The sequence below is a fragment of the Onychostoma macrolepis genome, chromosome 18 (genome assembly GCF_012432095.1).
Source record: "Onychostoma macrolepis isolate SWU-2019 chromosome 18, ASM1243209v1, whole genome shotgun sequence".
Taxonomy (NCBI): Eukaryota; Metazoa; Chordata; class Actinopteri; order Cypriniformes; family Cyprinidae; genus Onychostoma; species Onychostoma macrolepis.
In genome coordinates, this window is record NC_081172.1 from 10,429,484 (window position 1) to 10,435,841 (window position 6,358).

Below are 6,358 nucleotides of genomic sequence, written 5' to 3' on the forward strand. Positions count from 1 at the left end.
CTAGGCTACACGTTCTTATGTTCTCTTTGTGACCCTTCTCTTTGTGGTAATTGAGGTAGATTTAGCATGACTCATTTGCTGCAGGCTGTTCCTCCTTGGTTATGTTTTCATTGACATCAGAAAATAACACAGGCTCTGGTTCAAGACCTTTAACATAAATTTAGGTGAAAGACTGAATCACCTGTTATCTGATATGCAGTGCTCAACTGCTGTTGAACCAATGTCATTCGAAAAGCAAAATATTATAAAATTGCTTGACCCCAAGCGACATAAACCAGTTAAAACACATTGATATATATGTTCAATGTGAGATAATTATGTTATATATGTGAGATAATATATGTTCAAAATTAGATAATTTATCTACTGGTCTAATACATTTTAAATTTATCACATGGCTCATTACTCAATTTTGATTGACGCCATCTAGTGGTCAGATATTATCTAATATTCGCCGTCATCCGTGACAACGCTGTACATCAGAAGACTCACCGCTAGTTTCGTACACCGCGCACTTACTCTCTCTTGATTCATACAGACGCACCTCAAGTCATCTTGCATCTCAGTTATCAATTGTTGTGAAAATGGCCTAATGAGAGAATTTATTAATATTACTTTAATATTATGTAGACGAAATACTTCCAAGGCACTCACGGGGTAAGATAAAAAGCCTTTATTGTGCTGGGCTTAAATCATTACAAATATATCTACTTTTAACTATTTGTAATGATTTAAGCCCAGCACATTAAAGGCTTTTTATTTTACCCCGTGAGTGCCTTGGAAGTATTTCGTCTACATAATTTGATCTTTACCTCTATACCCAATGAGCACCAGGGGCTTTATAAAGACACCCGTGTAGCACTCTCTGCTTCTGTTTCCATTACTCTAATATTGTTGCAGGTTTTGTGTTGTTGCTTGGCCTAAGGTTTTATACATTGTAAATGACTATTTTTCTTAGCTGCTGCTTTAAGATAATATAACCTACAGTTAATATTATTAAATAACTTAAATTTAAAATCAATATTTCATGCCCATATATTAAATTGTTTAGTGCAACAGGCAACTGTTCATTATCGCTAAACAAAAACTGATTCTAAATTAGTGTTCTTAAGCTAAATATGTTTAAAAAAATAATAATTAATTAATTGAAATAAAGCTGAAATAAAATAATGAAAAATGTTGCCTTAGCAATAAAATGAAATAAAATACATCTGTTAAAGTACTAAAATTAATTAAATTTTAAATTCTAAAATTTTTAATTTAATTAAAACTAAAGAGGAATAAAAATGACAGAAGCACATAATTAAATTACTAACACTAAAATTAAAATAAAAAGCCAATTCAAAATATTATTAAATGCTATATTAAATACACTTCAATAGTTTTTTTTTTTTTTTTTGTAACTTATTCCTTTCAACCTAGCATGACCTCTCATAATCGCGTGTAACAACCTGCGCTGTGGTAGAGAGCGCTTGATAAGTTTTCAGAGTTAACACAGTCGTCACAGTTACACAAGCCATGACATGGACTTTCAGTGGTGGTCCATAGGGATCAGGCTGCAGAAGATGAGCGATCTGCTGAGGGTGAGAGTGCAGATCTGACACATCCTGAGATCACATGACCACAGCCACAGGCTGTTTTGTTATTATTTCCTGTTCTCGTCTCGGTCGAATTAACAGCACACAGGGTTATGAAACACTTTGATGTTGGAGAATTTGTACAGTTTGATGTCTAAAAACAGTTTATGGCATTTTAATTTCTGTAATAAGCCTTGCGATTGGGACCTCACTGCTCAGTGTTGGCAGCATTTGCACTGTTTAACTCATTGGATGATGACGTCGTTGGAAAGGACCTCGCAAACCTACCTTTATTGTTGATATCAATCATGAAATTATCAAAACTTGCATATGAACTGGACTCCAGGACATATTGGCTTTCCTCCATTGAAAGAATGTAAACTATTGTTTAAAGCCACTGCAATGATTCCAGCAGGAAAACTCACCAAATACCCACAAATCTAAGTCTAGACATCGCTTTTGGTTCACACCTTTTGATCTGCTGATGTTTTGGTAATTGGTAGTGTAACTGTATATATGTAAGTTCCTGTTTACGGGTGATTGTTTTATCTTTAATCAGAACCGGCAGATTCTGCCTACAGCACAATTAGACTTCTCCCTGTTGTGCAACACTGGTTAAACTGTTTAAAATAAATGCAGTTTCTCTATACAAACAAACGCCCTACTTCATCATTGACAAAAGTGTTTCTAGCACTTCCCGTATTGGGGTTGTTTATAGATTTACTCCAGAATAAATACTTGCATTTCTTTATTTTTTGGACCTTTTTTGCACTGGCCCTCATAGTTTTTCCTCTCAAAACTGTCTATCCTGTAGTATTTTAAGCACATCCAGTTCTTAAATGCAGCAGACTGTCTGGGCCAGCTGGCAGCAGACGCAGAGAGAAGTCAGAGGTGCCTGTATTGAGTTTCTCTATTAGTCTCTCTTCCTTCGTCCAATAACCGCAGGCAACTAGAGACCATGACATCAGACAATATATGCTAGAATTGTAGTATTTTGTGGGTTCGGAGTGGCAGATTTGGTTTACTATTAATAGAATCATTGTTATACAGATTTAATCATTAATTTAAAGCAATTTTGCTGTATTGAGACAGAAATGAAAAGAAATAGTTCAGTCAAAAATGAAATTCTGTCATTATTTGCTCACCCTTATGTTGTTGTTTTGGCTTTAGAATGCAAAAGGAGCGATTCTGATAAACAATGAAATTGATTGAAAACATTCATAATATGGACTAATTTTATGTTTTATGGTTTATTCCTTATTTGAGCTTGCCAGAAGTGGTAATAATGAGCTCTCGTTATATGGAAAATAATTTTGAAAACATATGCTTAAAATTCTAGTTTTCTTTGAAGAGCCACTGTATTTAAAAACCTGGATGTATGAGGTAATCTACACTGCTGTTCAAAAGTTTGGGATTTTAAAGAAATGAATTGATAAAAAGTGATAGGAAAGACATATTGTTAGAAAGGATTTCCATTTTGAATATGCAGAATATGATAATAAATCAGAATGGTTTCTGAAGGATCATGTGACACTGAAGACTGGAGTAATGGCTGATGAAAATTCAGCTTTGCATCACAGGAATAAATTATAGTTTAAAGTATAATAAAATAGAAACATTAATCATATTTGACAATATTAGTGCTTTTTTCTCTCTCTCTCTATTTTTGATCAAATAAATGCAGCCTTGATGAGCAAAAGATACTTCTTTAAAAAGCATAAAAATCTTGCTGATCCCAAACCTTTGTACGGCAGTGTAATTTTAAAAGTGTGATTTCTAAACCTGGAGAAGTCAAACTTGTAACTCCATATGCATTTTTATAATGAATATGCATTTTCCTAGTTATGCCAAGAATTTACTGGAAATCCTTATCTTGTAAATAACTAAAAACTGAAAAAGTCATGGGGCCTTTGAATATTGTTGTGCACAGTTAAGAAGCCTAGATTTAAAAAAAAAAATTTGAGAATCACTGCTCTAGACAAACTAGATTATATTGATTCTGTCAGGTTTAACTTGTGTCTTCTTGGTAGAAAAAAAGACAAGACTTTTGCTCACTCTGTAATCAGCTGTATATGTTGTGCACAATGTGGAATTGGCTAAACAATCACAAGCAAAGCACTCTGAAGTATTACCATATTCCAGTCACCACCTACGTCCTCATTTCGTTGTTTAGGCTTCTGTCACTTATTAAATTAATGGGCCAGTGAGTGAATCCTTATTTGTTTGGGGTTTGTTTGTTTTTCTCCCATTTCTGTGTCCCTCTACAAGGGCGACAGGCTGTCTAAACGTGTCCTGTCGGACATTTTCCAGATATTGGGTCACGATGCTCAGCTCCAGTCTCCAGCCAAGAAAGATGGATCTGTCTGCTACCGGTCATTAAGACTGATCCAAAAATAACAAACTTTGCATAGTACTTCTATACTGATCAAAATCTGGCTGGTCTGTTTTTTTATGTGCCAAACGCGATTTGTGCAACCCATAGTAACCTGTTTAACCTGTTTATTGTTTTGCATGAAATGCAATAGAAGTGCAAAATGTTGTTTTGTGCAAAGATCTTCTTAGATAAAAAAAATTCACTGTCTTTATTATTATAAAAAAAGTAAAACAAAAATAAAACGTGTACATACTTTTTAACTGTTAATCTCTGTTAAATCTTTCCTTATCCCTAAAACAAATATTCTTGCCAATTGGAAAACATCGACTCACTCATAATTATCTCATAATGCTCTACTCCAGTGCCATTAATATGACCCTGACAAATTCATAGTCCCTTTGTGCCTCTGTCTTTCTTCGTTTATACTATTTTCGATGTAAATTTCAGCAGAAGGATGCTGGTAAACAATATGTTGGTTAAACTCCAGACTCCTGAACCAGGCCAGACGTCTCGAAGCCAGAGGAATTATAAGGAGACACAGATTGTGAGGAGTTGGCGGGAAAGGGTTTAGATCCATGGGGGGTGGTTCACATTTTTTTGTGGAGGCACTGATGTTTTATATTTGCTCATTTCCTTACATTCCTCTGTGTTAGAAGAAGAAGAAGAAGAAGAAGAAGAGGAACTGGGATGAGGAAGGACTGTGTCTAAAAAAAAATCCCTCCAACATATTGGCACGTCCAGCATTTCAAACAGATGCACAAGTCCACTCTGCCCTACTCACGCCATGCTCCCACAGGACTCGAGAGGGAGAGAGAGAGAGAAAAAAATGAATCAGAGTTGTGGTGTAGACTTTTTGTCTGTCATTATGAAACTTCTTCTGTGTTGTTTGAGTCTCCATTCTATATAAACGGCTTCACAAAGGTCGAGGTGGTCAGTGAGCGTATTTATAACCTGAGAGAACAATTGAAAGGGAGGGGTTCGATATCCCACTGAGTTTCCTGTAAAAAATTATCCAGGTTTGTATTAAAATTATTTGAGGCTTGTTCTTGACCTTAGCCCACTGCCTCAGGAAGAGGTCAAGAAACTGGGGAAAATGAGCAAAGGATATGTCTAAATTGTTTTTATTACAGTATCTAATCATTGCTCAGCACATTTAATGTATTTTGCAACGTGCAAAAAATAAACAACAGAATATATGCCTTTTTAGTTTTAACAAATCTTAGTATTTATATAGTCTTGATATAAATTCTCTTTGCGTGATAGATAGATATTAGAAGCTTTATTTCCATAATTACACTAGTCGGTGAGATTCTTTGGATGTTTTAAAAAGTCTCTTATGTTTACCAAGGCTGCATATATATAAAAAACAGTAAAATCTGTAATATTGTAATAATAGGCTATTTTAGTGCTCAATAAACATTTCCTATTATTATCAATGTTGAAATGTTTTGCAGCTGTACACTTTTATGGAAAGTATGACTTTTTTTTTTTTTTTCATGAATCTTTCATGAATATGAAAGTTAATAAGAACAACATTTATTTGATTTATTTGAAATCTTTTGTAACATTACAAATGTCTTGATTTTAATGCATAATAGAAATACACATTTCTTTTTAAAAATAAATTCAGAAAATATGGATAAATTATCATTTGAATGGAAAAAGTTCAAATGCATAAAAAGCATTAAAAATGCATCAAATTTGCATACATTAAAAAATTCATTACTGCATTATAATAATGAGAAATAATGTCAATTATATATATTTCATCATTATTCCTCATATAAATATTTTATTAATATTTTCATACTGTTTTATAGCATTATATTTTTTTATGAAATATATCTGACCTTAACATTTCATCTGATTCACCGAAAATAGACACTTTATAATAGTAATGTGAGTTGAATACTCTTGACCCATCCTTATTATAGACCAGAGCAAGAACCAGTGTTGGTAGAGGGTGGTTTGGGGCGGTCAGAGCTTGTTTAGACCGGACCGACACTGGAAATGTCATCAGCTCTAGCAGGTCATGTCAGACAGTTTCTTCATTGGGGTGCATGTACAGCATGTGTGCAGTGCTGGGGGTCATTTACTTTTACTCTGTACAGCTTTGATTACAAAAAATGACCCTTTTATCATATTATCATCCTATAAACCTGAGTTCAATTAAATCTCTTTGGAACTGTAACCTTTATGGATCTTTTTACTGTAATTTATTTCGACCTTGTTTTAATAGATTAAACAAATGCCTGCAGACTATCAATGCAGAACAAGCCACTAATCAGTTCCATAGATAGCTGCGACTTTTACAGCACTCACACATTCCAAAGACTCAAAGAATTAAACTGAACACATGGCTCCCCAGAGGTGCTAGCAGCTTCGCACAGCGCAGATGTAAAAATGC